Here is a 14555-nt window from a genome sequence, read left to right as displayed (position 1 = left end):
ATCACTGGGAGAGGGAAGAAGAACCGTTTTTCAAACTTTCCTAAAATCAACTACTTTGGACACTATTTCAAAGTGAAAAAACCATTTAACTACGATATGTTAATATTTTTGTTGGCTAAAATATATTTCATATTGTTTAGTGTTTACTGTTCTGTGTACATTAATTATACAAGGTACTTGTCAATAAATTTGATTCTCGGAGGAAAAAGAGAGAGAGTTAATTTATAGGTATACCCTAAAAAAAATTAGAATTTAATATTCGTATTCAAATTATATATGGATCAAATTACTACACCACCCTCTTTGCACTGACCCTCTAAATAGAGTGGTTAAAATAAAATGCCTTAACAGATGGACCGGTGCAATGAACCATCTGAGTCACCTAATGTGATCTTGATCATATCAAATTTTGTAGAAATCAAATTGTATATTTATTAACAAAAATTACTGTCTTTTGGCTATGAAGAAAACATTATATTGTTATTGGATTAATTGTGTAGAATCCTTATATTAATTTATTTCCTTCCTTTAATGTAAAATTTCAAAATATATATCTAGAAAAATGCTTGATAAATTTCGGTATTTATGAAGACAAAATTTAAAATCCCAAACCATATACATTTTTGGTTAAGCAAAAAAAGGGGAAAAAAATGAGGGCCTTGATTTGAGTCATGAGTCACGGTTCGGATTTGCAACTCCGACTCGTTAAGGATCGTGATCTCAAAGGCCGGTCTTTTTTTTCTTAAGAAAAAGAAAAAATTAACCTTTTGAGATGTGACGGGATTAAAAAGTCCTGTTTTTCTTAGAAACGGGATTTGAAAATCCAATGCATTCTGTTTTTGTTTTTTCTTGTTTGTGTCAGAAAAAAGAAGGTTATGATCGAGATATTATATTATGCTTCTCAAATTTCACAATTGTTTAACGTTTTTTACAAGTTCAATCTCTAATTTTATATTTATTACATAAAAAAAAAGTCAGCTTGAGCTGATCAATTTACCCATGCATGCTCTAGAGATGAAGACCCGTCTTCTTTTAGGGGGAATTTCATGTATATCCCTCAAAAACTTAAGAATTACGTATTTTTCTCTCTAAACTTTAAAATTACATATTCCCTTTAAACTTCAAAAACTTACAAACTTACTCGTTTTATTGTCTTTCATGTGAAAACTCATTTTAAAATTATAAAATACTTATTTTACCCTTTATTAAAAGCATAAAAAAAATTGTTGCATGTGTAAGAAAAATGTCGATCTTAGATTTGATCGGTCTTTTAGAACAAATGGTTCATTTTTTTTTTTTTTTTACTTTTAAGTTTTGACTTATAAGTGGTGACATTTTGGTATACCCTTAATTATATATGTATCATAAGTTGAGAAATGAACCATTTGTCCTGGGAAATCGATCAATTATAAGATTGACATTTATGTTAAATATACTACATATATTTTATGTTATTGATAAATGATAAAAGGGGTATTTTATAAATTTAAAATAAGTTTATTATAAAAGAAATAAAATGGATAAATTTGTGAGTTTTTGAAGTTTATAGAGGGGTATGTAATTTTGAAGTTTTTGAGGGGTATATGTGAAATTCCCCCTTTTTAACTTGAAAAAACAGGTGAAATACACGAAGAAAAGAAGAAGCAATACTTCAATATATTATTCTGCAATCAGCTAGATTTGCGAGTGGAACTCGAGTGTTCTTAAGTTCATCAAGAAATTTAGTGAGTATAATTTCAAAAATTATGGAATTTATTTCAAATAATAAATTTAAATATTGGGACTGACATATGTACTTCACGAGTGATGTGTTTGCATATAAAATTTACAAATTTTGAATTAATTTAGTATAAATTCAAACAGTAAAAAAACAAGATTTAAATTAATTTCAACGCATCCATGAATTTTTCATTATTTTTATCATTTTATTTTATACTTAATTAATCCCAAAATTTATAAATATTACATGTAAGCCTACCATTTATGATATAGATCAGTTTAAGGAGCTTGAATTTTTTGTTTGAAGCCAATGTTATAATTTTAAGAATTAAGTTTAGTTAGAATTGAACTTAAAAATACTCTAATATTACTTCAAGTCATGACTACATAACAATGGCTCTTTGTGATCTCCCATCCCCCACCTTTTATGCGCCAATAGAACTTCCCTCTTTGTATATACTTCAAAATTGATTGAATATAATCGTTTGATGCATACATTTAAGGAGTTCCCAAATTCATGCATCATTTGATTAAGACCTAACGGTCATAATTACACGTGACTCACGTGATACGTGTCGTGCTGTGATCGGATTTTTCGCGTGCTGTGTTGTGACCAAAATATTAAAGGGTGGTCACGGCACATAACAGTAACACGTGCTGTGCTGTGCTATGACCATGCCGTTTCGTGACAGAGCCGGTTCCGCCGTACCATTTTTCCACTCTAAGAGGAGGGTTGTGAGGATTTTTATGGGACGACATATATATATATATATATATATATATATATATATATATAGGTGGGCTACGGTGAGTTGCGAAGTAAAACACGTTTCTACTTCACGCCGTATTTTTATTTTGAAAGTCCAAACAACCGATTCGAACCGTTAGATGTTTAATCCATATTGAAATGTGCTTGGAGACAAAATTTTACATTTTTTGGAATTTTTTTACTATTTATTAAGCATTTTTGAAAATTGCTGTTTTGCTGTGAACAGTAAAAAACAGTAAAATTTTCTGGACCATCAGATCAGCGACTTTCAAAATTGCTTAATAAATAGTAAAAAAATTCCAAAAAATGTAAAATTTGGTCTCCAAGCACATTTCAATATGAAGAACAAGATGAACGGTTCAGATCGATGTTTTGAACTTTAAAATTACAAAATATGAGCATGAAGTAAAATAGTTGCTTTACTCCGCAACTCACCGTAACCTAGCTCTATATATATATATATATATATATATATATATTTTTTTTTTTTTTTTTGAAAAACATGGTAGTGGCTTCCAGTTGGTAACGCCTGCATCACTCTTTTATTATCTCTTCTACATAATTTAAGTCAAAGATCTGATTCATTCATAATCCTCCTACACAACAACTCAGTTTTTATATAAGATCATGAGACGATACATTAAAGGAACTGAATTATTAATTCAGTTTTTAGAAGTATTTAAAGAAATCAAGTTAATGATTCAGTTCTTTATATGGTGTTAAATACTGCCGTTGTTTATTCATTTTTTTATATATTTTTAATTAATTTTATAAATTTAAAATTATCTACGTGAAGGTGAGGTAAAGTAAATAGAGGAGGGTTCAAATGCCTCCATGTTTTTGTGCCTCCATCATGCCTCCATCTCTCTTCATCATTTTCAAAGTTCAAACGGTCGATCCGAACCGCTCAACCTTAACCTCCATACTAAAATATGTTCGGAGACCAAATTTTATATTTTTAGGAATTTTTTTACTATTTATTTAGATAGGTACAAAAATACTGTTTTTAGATGGTTCAGATTTACTGATTTTGTACCTATCTAAAAAAACAGTAAAAAAATTCCTAAAAATATAAAATTTGGTCTCCAAACATATTTTAGTATGGAGGTTAAGTTGAGCGGTTCGGATCGACTATTTGAACTTTGAAAATGATAGAGAGAGATAGAGGCATGATGGAGACACAAAAACATGGAGGCATTTGAACCCTCCTCAAGTAAATATGACATCTGTCCAAAGAATAAATAAAGTTGTTAATTACTTTACCCAGTGCTAACGTTTGTCAACGCGGGAGATTTGGACAGTCACTTTCTCTTCAGAAACTTTTTTTTATTTTTTACTAATAAATTTCTCTTCAGAATTAGTTGTACCAACTTTACTACGTACGTCCGCGTGACACGTGTCATTGCATAATTTAACCTTTCCTTGATAAGCTGGTCCATTAATTAAACACATGGAGCTTGTTCAACAACCTCCACTAAGGGATTGAGAATTAAGAAATTCACATTAAGAAATCACGGAATATCTTGTGGCGGAAGACTCTTGGATCGAAATGATTGTTTTCATGTTAATTTGTTGAATATATATATATATATACGTTCACTAACTTGAAACGTACTTTTTCATATCACCGTCTAAAAATAGACTATGATTGTATCAAACAATTCAAGTTTTTTAATATGCAAACTTAATTTTTTCAAACAGAAAGAATTTAATATGTAAAAAATACAAATTAAATTTTTAACAAACAAAAATCTTTCTAATAGGATGAAATATAAATACTACAGAAGTCCAACAGTTCTATTGTAGACTAAATGAATATACTGACTGAAAACTGCGCATGAAACAGTTAGGACCATACTCTAATCATACACGTGTAGGATTTAGCATAACCCATTTTGCCCACGCTATCTGACCCGCCAGCGCCCAGAAACATCGATACTTAGGGATCCGCTACCATCCGGAAGGGAGCTAATAGGTCCTTCTCTGTTTTTCTTTTGCGATTCTTATTTTAGTCGTGTTTTTTCTGTTTGAGGTTCAATTTGACCCATTTTTGAACTGTATCGATCTATTCTCAATGTATAAGATCAATATATATTCCATTACTCAATAATTTCATTGTCACATATTTTTATTTTATTTTAATCCCAACAGTATGTATATATACAAGGAGGAGGGATCAAATTACAACAAGTTACAACAAGCATGATTTACATTCTCAAAGTCCAAATCGTCGATCCAAACCATTAGATGTGATCTCTACAATAAAATGTGCTTGGAGACCAAATTTTATATTTTTTGAAATTTTTTTACTATTTATTAATGTGGGTACAAAAACTAATCAAATTCATACCATTGAATTTTGTACCCATCTTTATAAATAGTAAAAAAAATTCCAAAAAATGTAAAATTTGGTCTCCAAGCACATTTTATTGTAGAGATCACATCTAACGGTTTGGATCGACGATTTGGACTTTGAAAATGTAAATAATGCTTGTTGTAACTCAAAAAATGTTGTAACTTGATCCCTCCTCATATATAAGAGATGAGCTACGGTGAGTTGCAAAGTAAAATGCGTTTCTACTTCACGCAATATTTTCATTTTCAAACTTCAAAATGTCGATCCGAACCGTTAGATATGATCTCCATATTGAAATGTGCTTGGAGACCAAATTTTACATTTTTATTTTTATTTTGTTACTATTTATTAAGCCACTTTGAAAATCTGAAAATCCGGATGAACAGTAAAAACAGTAAAAATTTCTGGACTACTGGATCGGCGATTTTCAAAGTGGCTTAATAAATAGTAAAAAAATTTCAAAAAATGTAAAATTTGATCTCCAATCATATTTCAATATGAAGAACAAGATGAACGGTTCGAATCGACGCTTTGAACTTTAAAATTGCAACTCACCGTAGCTCATCTCTATATATAATATATATACTAAGAGAAAGTTAGATTTTGTGTTTGTGTTTTTGATGTGAATTTTACTATACTTCCAATTTATTTTAATGTAAAAGAAAGTTTCTCTATTAGTTTTTTTTTTTTTTGATAAAAGTGGTATTATACCACCTGTTTCCTTAGAAACTGGTACGAAATTACAAAACATGCTTAGAAGCAAGTCCAAAGTAACTCCAAAATATTACACAGAGAATATAAAATCTGAGCAGATGGAAAGCAGCTGCCAGATATCTAAATCATTTAAAAAAACATAAAATCTGGGCAGTTGAAAAGCAACTACCAGATATCTAAAGCATTCAAGAGCGAAGCTAACAGAGTAAGGTCATATTATACAAGAAAGGATAGAGTATTATCATATTTCAATTTTTAAGGTAACTAAGAAGCAACTGATGAGCTGGTATGAGATGAACTAGTATTAGTAGCCGGGTCAGAGACAGCAAAGTATTCGGCATCTATGGCATCACAGTCTACACGGTCACGTAGATACTCAGAGAGGTCGGACCCCTCGAGACCATGACCAGGATCGTCCTCGGAATCCCAGAAATTGCTTTCCTCCTCTGATGTATCTATCCCCGATAGGGTTATAGCGCCTGCCTGTGACAAAAAGGTTACATCCATTGGAAGAATCAAAGTTAGTTTAAAAAAAGAGTCATCTTAATTTGCTTTACACCAATAAGAGGTTAGAGAAATAATATGAGATCCTAAAGAAGCCACTTTTGGTATTGGTGTGTTGTTAAAACACACTTTGTTCCTAGCTAACCAGACAACCCAAATGGTGGCTGCTCTAATCAATTCTAATAAGAAACAGTCTTTAAGGGGTATACATGCATCTAAGAGCCATAAATCTGACAATTGTTCACAGTTATAAGAGAAGTTATTGTGTTGTGCTATCCAAGTCCAGATTCGTGAAATTAGGGGGCATGTTACAAAAAGGTGATCGATTGTCTCAACTGCATTACAAAAACAGCATGATTGATCCCCTGTCCAACCCTTTTTTGCTAGGTTATCCTTAGTTAAGATTTTACCCTCTTTAACTAACCAAATGAATATTTTGATTTTAAAAGGAATTTTGCATTTCCATAGTGTTGTATAGGTTGTATTATTAATACCCCCATATTCTAACCAAAGATATAAAGAATGTACAGTAAAAGTTCCTGAGGAGTTCCATCTCCATATAATTCTGTCAGGTTGTGGGTTAGTAATAAAAATGGGGGGAGAAAAAACATGTGAAATCAGATTGTGCCATTCAGATAAAAGAGTTCCTGTTAATTGTCTATTGAACTGAAGAGATGTGTAAGGGGCATTAGGGGTGTTGAAGGCCTGAGCTACTGTAATAAGGGGATTAGTAGATATGCGAAAGATATTAGGGTATAAAGAGTATAAAGCACTATCTCCTATCCATCTGTCAAGCCAGAAGGAAGTTTCCAGTCCATTACTTACTATTCTATTTAATCCTAATTCAACTATGTGTTTAATAGATAAGATACCCTTCCAAAAGGAAGAGCAGGTTGAAACTTGTAATCCAGAAGAACTATATTTATGTAGAAGTATGTCTTTCCATTTTCCAGAAACATTGGGATCCTTAAACCTAAAGTACCACTTGGCTAAAAGTGATATATTCATTCTTTCTAGGCTAGTAATCCCCAAACCTCCTTGATTTTTACTTAGACAAATTTGATCCCAGGCCACTAGGTGATATTTCTTCCTGGTAGAGGAATTGGAGCCTGACCATAGGAACTTTTTCCTAATTTTGTCTATTTTTGATCTGATATTAACTGGAATTCTATAAATGGAAAGCCAATAAAGAGGGATTGCTGATAAAACTGAGTTGAGTAAGGTAACTCTGCCTCCCAAGGAGAGTAGTGAACCTTTCCAGGTTTGAAGTCTATTTTCTATTTTAGATACTAGAGGTTGCCATTCAGATGTGCTAAGTTTTTTCCAATGTAATGGTACTCCTAAATAAGTTATAGGCAGAGTTGTTAATTGGCAGCCTAGCTGTTGAGCAAACATCAATGCTATGTCATTGGTAATATTTAATGGGACTAGAGCACTTTTATCAAAATTGATCTTCAAACCTGAGAGAGATTCAAATCCGATAAGAAGAAATTTAAGATTTTCAACCATCACATGATTAGCTTCTAAAAAAAGAATGGTATCATCCGCAAAGTGTAGATTAAGGATGTTAGAACAGTTGGGGAAGTTGCCCAAACCTGAAATTAAACCAGCTGCTTGTGCTCTAGAAAGGATTTTATTTAAGGAGTCAGCTACTAAGTCAAAGAGGAGGGGTGAGATGGGATCTCCTTGTCTTAATCCCTTTTTACATGGAAAATATGGACCTTGAGTTCCATTAAATGAGATACAGGATCTACCACCCTCTAAAATGTCTTTAATCCAACTAATAAAAAGAGTACCAAATCCTCTGGCTTCAAGAATTTCTAAAAGGAAGTCCCAGTTAACTTTATCGAAAGCTTTCTCGAAATCCAGTTTAAGTAGGATACCTTTTTGCTTTGATAATCTAACTCTGTGTAATACCTCATGTGCACAAATAATATTATCCCCGATTAACCTTCCCTTAATGAAGGCTGCCTGTGAATCATCTATTAAAGGATCTATCACCTAAGACAATCTATTGGTGACAATCTATTAGTTATTTTAATTAATCATTTATTGAATTAATTAAATGAACTAGTTTAATGATACAGGCGGAACTGCTGCTCCCATTTTCTGTCTTAACTCTTAAGGGACTATTAAGCAGAAACCTGAAAACAAGGGAGATCTGACTAAGCAGTCGATCCGAACTAAGAGAGAGATCGGACTGAGAGAGAGAGGCAATATCGGGAGAGAGATCTCTGGCTGTCGGCTGCTGCCCAAAACATTTCCAAACGGGCTGTTCAAATCACGTTCAAACGGGCTCATGATCAATGAACTTAACCGAACAAAGTTCGGGTTCTGTTCGGATTCGATTCATAATAAAAATTAAATTTGAACTGAACTGAACATTGGACTCAGTTCTGATCACACCTTGTTCAATATTCATTTTTCAAGGGTTCAGCCCAGTTGTTCATGAACACCTGTTCAATTAACAGACCTAATTCTACCTAAACTATTAATCGTAGGGGATCAAACTCCTAAGCTTACATCCTTGACTCTAAATTTCTAATTCTATTACCTAAGAACCATAATACTTATCCTAAATAATTCATAACTACTACGAGGTCATGGTTTTGGTACATGGATCGCTAGCTTCCATGTGCTCTTGTCCGAAGCCCACTTCTGAGATACATTTCACTCCTTTAAGTCCCTTTTTACTACTCCGTCCCATGTCAATTATGGCCGAGCTCTGTTTCTCCTTGTGTTTTCAATACACCTTATAATTCCAGTACACACTGGTGCTTCAGGAGGCCTTTGTTGGAGATGTTCAAACGATCTCAAGTAGTGTAGGATGATCTTCTCTTCAATTGATGTTATCCCAAGTCTATCACGTATATCATTATTTCTAATGCGATCTCGTCTTGTATGGCCACAGCTCTATCGCAACATACGCATCTTTGCTACACTTATCTTCTGAACGTATTGTCTTTTAGTAACCCAACATTCTGCATCATACAACATCGCAGGTCTGATAATCGTCTTATAGAACTTGCCTTTGAGCTTTTATGGGACTTTTTTGTCACATAGGATGCCAGATGCTTATTGCTTGTATCTTATGACTAACATCTTCATCAATCTCACCATCACTCTAGAACATCAACTCCAAATATTGAAAGGTGTCATTCCTAGGCACTACTTGTATAGCCAAAGTGACATCTCCATCATCTGATCTGACATCGCTGAACTCGCACCTCATATACTCGGTATTATTCCTACTAAGTCTAAAACCCTTCGATTCTAAAGTATGTCTCCACAACTCTAGTTGTCTATTAACTCTTATCATACTCTCATCGATTAGTACCACACATCAAGGGATCTCCCCTTGTATGTCCATTGTAACTTCGTCCATTAGTAGAGCAAAAATGTAGGGGCTCAAAGCTGACCCTTGATGAAATCTTATCTTAAGAGGAAAGTCATTGGTTTCACTATTGCATGCTCTGACAATAGTTACAACATCATCGTACATATCCTTGATGAGGGTAGCGTACTTTGTTGGAACTTTCTTCTTTTCAAGAGCCCACCGTATGACATTTATCGGTACTTTGTCATACACTTTCTCCAAGTCAATAAATACCATGTGTAGATCCTTCTTCTGCTCCCTATATCTCTCCATAAGCTGTCTCGTCAAGAAAATCGCCTCTATGGTTGACCTCCCAGGCATAAAACCAAATTGGTTCTTCGTGACGCTTATCATTTTTCTTAAACGATGCTCGATGACTCTCTCCCAAAGTTTTATTGTATGACTCATAAACTTAATTCCTCTGTAATTTGTACAACTTTGAATATCTTCATTCTTCTTAAAAATTAGTATTAATATGCTTCTCCTCCACTTGTCAGGCATCTTATTTGATCTGAAAATGTTATTCAACAACTTAGTTAGCCAAGCTACCCCTACGTCTCCAAGTCTCGATAGTGATGTTATCAGGCACCAACGCCTTACCTACTTTCATCCTTCTTAACCCTCATTCACCTCAGACTCTTGAATTCTCCGAACAAATCGTCTATTGGTGTCATCAAAAGAGTCATCCAACTTGATCATGGTATGTCGAAGTATGCTCTCCATCTATCATCACCTTGATTAAATAGTTTGTCGAAGTATGCTCTCGTCGTCCTTAATGCATTTAACTTGGTTGAAGTCTCTCGCCTAACTCTCGCGGAGTGTAACTATTCTATAGACGTCCTTTTTGTCCTCCTTCGTAGTTAGCTTCTAATATAGATCTTCATATGCACGACCCCTTGCTTCACTCACCGCTTTCTTTATGTTCTTTTTTGCTGTTGTGTACTTACAAAAATAAATAAATAAGAGCATTAAAATTAACTTATACATTTTCTTTTAATCTCTTAACTGTATATTAAATTAATAAGTCAAAAATTTATAAATTTAACAGATAAAATTGTAAATACATTATTTAAGAAATATATATGTTTTAACATATAAATTTATTATTTGAACTCGTTCTAATAAATTGTAAAATTTAAGTTCATTTTAAATTTTAATTAGATAAGAACACTTCAGTCCCATAACACCAAACCATCTTCTTTTTCGAGCAGAAAAAAAGAAAAGCGCACATGATTCCAAAACCCTATCTCAATCGAAGCTCAGTGGTGAGCAAATTCGGTCCGGTCGTTCGAGCGTGATGACGGTCGAAGAAGAGCATATCCGATCGCGGAGAATGATAGAGATTAAGATAATAAAATAATTAAGGGTGTTTATTAAGTAAGATTAGATGATTATAGTAATTTAGAGGATTTTATGAGAATAAAAAATAGATCTAGAGATTAAGGTCATTTGACTCATTGTAAATACGTTTATTAGTGATAGAATTGTTAGTAGGTATTTAAAACCACTAATATTAAAAAAAAAAAAATCTAGTTTGAGCAAGGCTATGGTACTATGAATGGCGTGGATTGGTCCATACTACGAATCAATATTTTTGTTTCCAAAATTTTAACGGTTGATCTGAACCATTAAACATAGTTTCATATGAATATATACTTGTAAACTAAATTTTATATTTTTTTAGAAAAAAATTACTATTTTTTTAGAAAAAAATTACTATTTTTTTATATTGATATAAAATCACTGTTTTCAAAAGTCCAGAATTTTCAAATCAAGTGATTTTCTACCCATCTAAAAAGTAGTAATTAGATTCTAAAAAAATATAAAATTTAGTTTACATATACATATTCATTTGAAGATCATATCGAACGGTTTAGATTGATCATTAGAACTTTCAAAGTGAAAATTTAAGTCCATAGCGCAAGCCAATATACGCTATGCATATAACCTTATCCTCACTCTAGTTTTATTGCTCGTGAAAAGACTAAATTCGCATCATCTGAGATATCTCCCCGCGTGTGTGACTTTTTGAAAAATCTCAACCGTTCAAATAAATTCTGCACGAATTAAAAGTACAAATAATATTGCCCCTTCACTATTCCCGAATAGGCACGGTACAAGTAAATAAATCTGCTGTAAAGGTCAACGGTAGGAATTTCCTTTGGAATATATAACAGCAGATATATTTCCCGAAAAGACTGACCGGCTGACCCCTAATGTAAGGGGAATAGAATAACAGAAATTTGCATGATAATCGGACTGAGTTGGGCCCTTGGCACATCACTAACAACAAAAAACATAGAGTTGGCTATTTATTAGGCCTGGGGCTTGCTAGTTTTGTGATTTAGGCAATCAACATGTTGTTGGTTACTAAATTGTTTATTTGTTGTGATTCATATGTCAAAAATAGTGTTGTTTTCTTAATAATTTGTATAGTGCAAATAATTGCAGAAATTCACATGATGTTTTATTGGAAAACTCTTTTTCTTGTTCGATTTTGTTCTGACAAGCATGCTGCTAATTCACCATGAACCGTTCCTTCGACAATTCATTTTTAGGCGGGCTGTAATGATTATAACGAGAAGCGGGATTAGAAGTGGTATGCTCGATCAGTACTTTTGTACATTTCTTGAGTGGTCTTCAGTTCTTTGCTTGGCATCCAACCAATCTTTCAGGCAGACTAGCAATTCGAAAGTCTTATTTCCGAAATGGTTGCGACCATCAGTTAAAACTCTGGTGCATGCACTAAAAACATATTTGAAATCTACTATCGAGGTACTGCAAATATGTATTTTCATTTTTTTTTGGCAATATCTTGTCATGTTTATTTTGTTAGTCCTTTTGTAAGGATAAAATGGTTCTTAATTAATGACTAATTATGTTTAGGTTAATTAATCTTAATGATTTAGTGGGCTGCATAAATAAATGAATGATAGAAGGAGTGCATTGTACCTGATGAAGTCAATTGTTTGAAACCTGAAGAATTCAAAAGTCAAAACACATATTTTATAGGTGCTTGCAGTTGTGATTTCTCAGGTACAATGCACGTCGTTTTGTCCAGAAATCCAAAAGAACAGTTGTCAACTCCTCCAAGAAATTAAATTTGGTTTAGTTTAAAGATAAACTAATAATATACTTACTTGGAAGGGAAAATAAATTGGGGATAATATAAACAAGTGGCAATAAGGATAAGCTCAGTCTATTATATTTAAGTCAAAGTCTTCTCTCTGCCTTCGCCTGCCGAAATTTTTTGTGTTACCACCTCATTAATTCAGAATTAATCAATCACCATTCAAATTTATGAAATTCAAAAGTTACTACTCATGCGCTTTTAATCCGCACATTAAATTTGACTGGTGCGCACTCTGAGGGAGGGCACCAGTTTGGTGCGCCACTGAAGAGGGGCACCAATTGATGCCCCAACTGAGGGTGCGCACATGTTTTATTTTTTTTTATAAAAAATTTCTAGTAGAAATGAGTAGTTGTAATCATAAAAAATCAGAATAAATACAAAGGTACATGAGAATTCCTAACTTTTAGAGACATGTTGTAAGCCTCCTCTCAAGCAATATATTTTTGTATTCCTAACTTTTTTAGTTTCCATGTTGTCAGCTAACTTATTGTATATGTACCAAAAAATTTTTTTGATAAGCACTCTCAGCTGTGGCACCAATTGGTACGTATCTCCAGTGCGAGCATCAAACTGATGCCCTCCTCCAGACTGCGCAGCAGCCAAGTTTAGTGCACAGACTGAGGGTGCGTGGTTGGTAATTTTTGAATTATGTTGATTAGAATGGTGTTTAATTAATTTCGAATTAATGAGGTGGTAACTAAAAAAAATTCAGATCCGCCTGTAAACATATTTTTCAATAATAAAAAAAATTCCACTCCGCCTGTAAACATATTTTCCAACAATAAAAAATAATTGTTTGACAAGAAGAAAATAAAAAACTAATTAAAAATCTTGATCTTCTCTGATAACTTTTAACGGAAGGATGTCATTTATCGTTTCTATTTCTTAATAAGAATCGCTTATTTTGAAGAAATTGGGCAATAGTGCATAAAATTAGCCCTTTATTTTAGAGATATCATCTATATATCTCAAAAATCTAGAAATTATGTATTTCACCCTTTAAAATTCATAATATCATATTTACTGTTCTAAATTTTAAAAACTCACAAATTTATCCAATTTATCGACTTTTATATTAAAACTCATTTTAAATTGATAAAGTACCTATTTTATCCTTTATTAAAAACAGATATATATCCAGTTTGTGTAAGAAAATGTCTGGTCTTCTAATCAATTGATTTTTGAGGACAAATGATTCATTTCTCTACTTGTGGTGTATACACAATGACATTCCCTACTTGAAATATGAATTATTTGTCCTCGGATTTCGATCAGTTGGAAGACAAAATATTTTTGTTACATGGACTACATATATTTATTTTTTAATAAGACTACAATGAGCACTTCATAAATTTAAAATGAGTCAATAAATTGGATAAATTTGTGACTTTTTGAAATCTGGAAGGGCGAATATGATATTATTAATTTTGAGAAGGAAAAGTATATAATTTTGAGGTTTGTGACAGGTAGACATGAAATCCCCTGCATTTTATGAATCACTTATGTATGACATTATACAATTTAATATTTAGCTTAAAAAATAATCAACTAAGTTATTAACAGAGAAAATTTCTATATATAAAAAAATATTTAGTCGCTGCCACAAAGTACTGAATGGACGATTTTCCTCTGGTTTTAATATTCTCTTCCGTCCATATTGATACAGTTGTAATAACTAAAAAATGGCTCCATTAATTTGTATAGCGATTAGCGAGTCATGAGCTACTGGACCATATATAATATTTTACTGGGCAATGTGCCATGCTGGCATGGCACCTAAGTGGCATGAACCTTGAAGGTTTGTGATATATATAAGGATCCATTCTATTGGTTTCATGTTATACATTTATGGGCAAGAGCTCTATATATATAATTATTTACTATATATATATATATATATATATATATATATATCTGTTTAAAGGCTTTTGAATCTGAAGACATTTGGTTAACTGTGACGATGAAGAATTACAACTTGACAGAC

The sequence above is a fragment of the Carex rostrata genome, chromosome 12 (assembly GCF_964058835.1).
Source record: "Carex rostrata chromosome 12, lpCarRost1.2, whole genome shotgun sequence".
NCBI lineage: Eukaryota > Viridiplantae > Streptophyta > Magnoliopsida > Poales > Cyperaceae > Carex > Carex rostrata.
The sequence above is the reverse complement of the archived record's forward strand: the minus strand, read 5'-3'. Positions refer to the sequence as shown.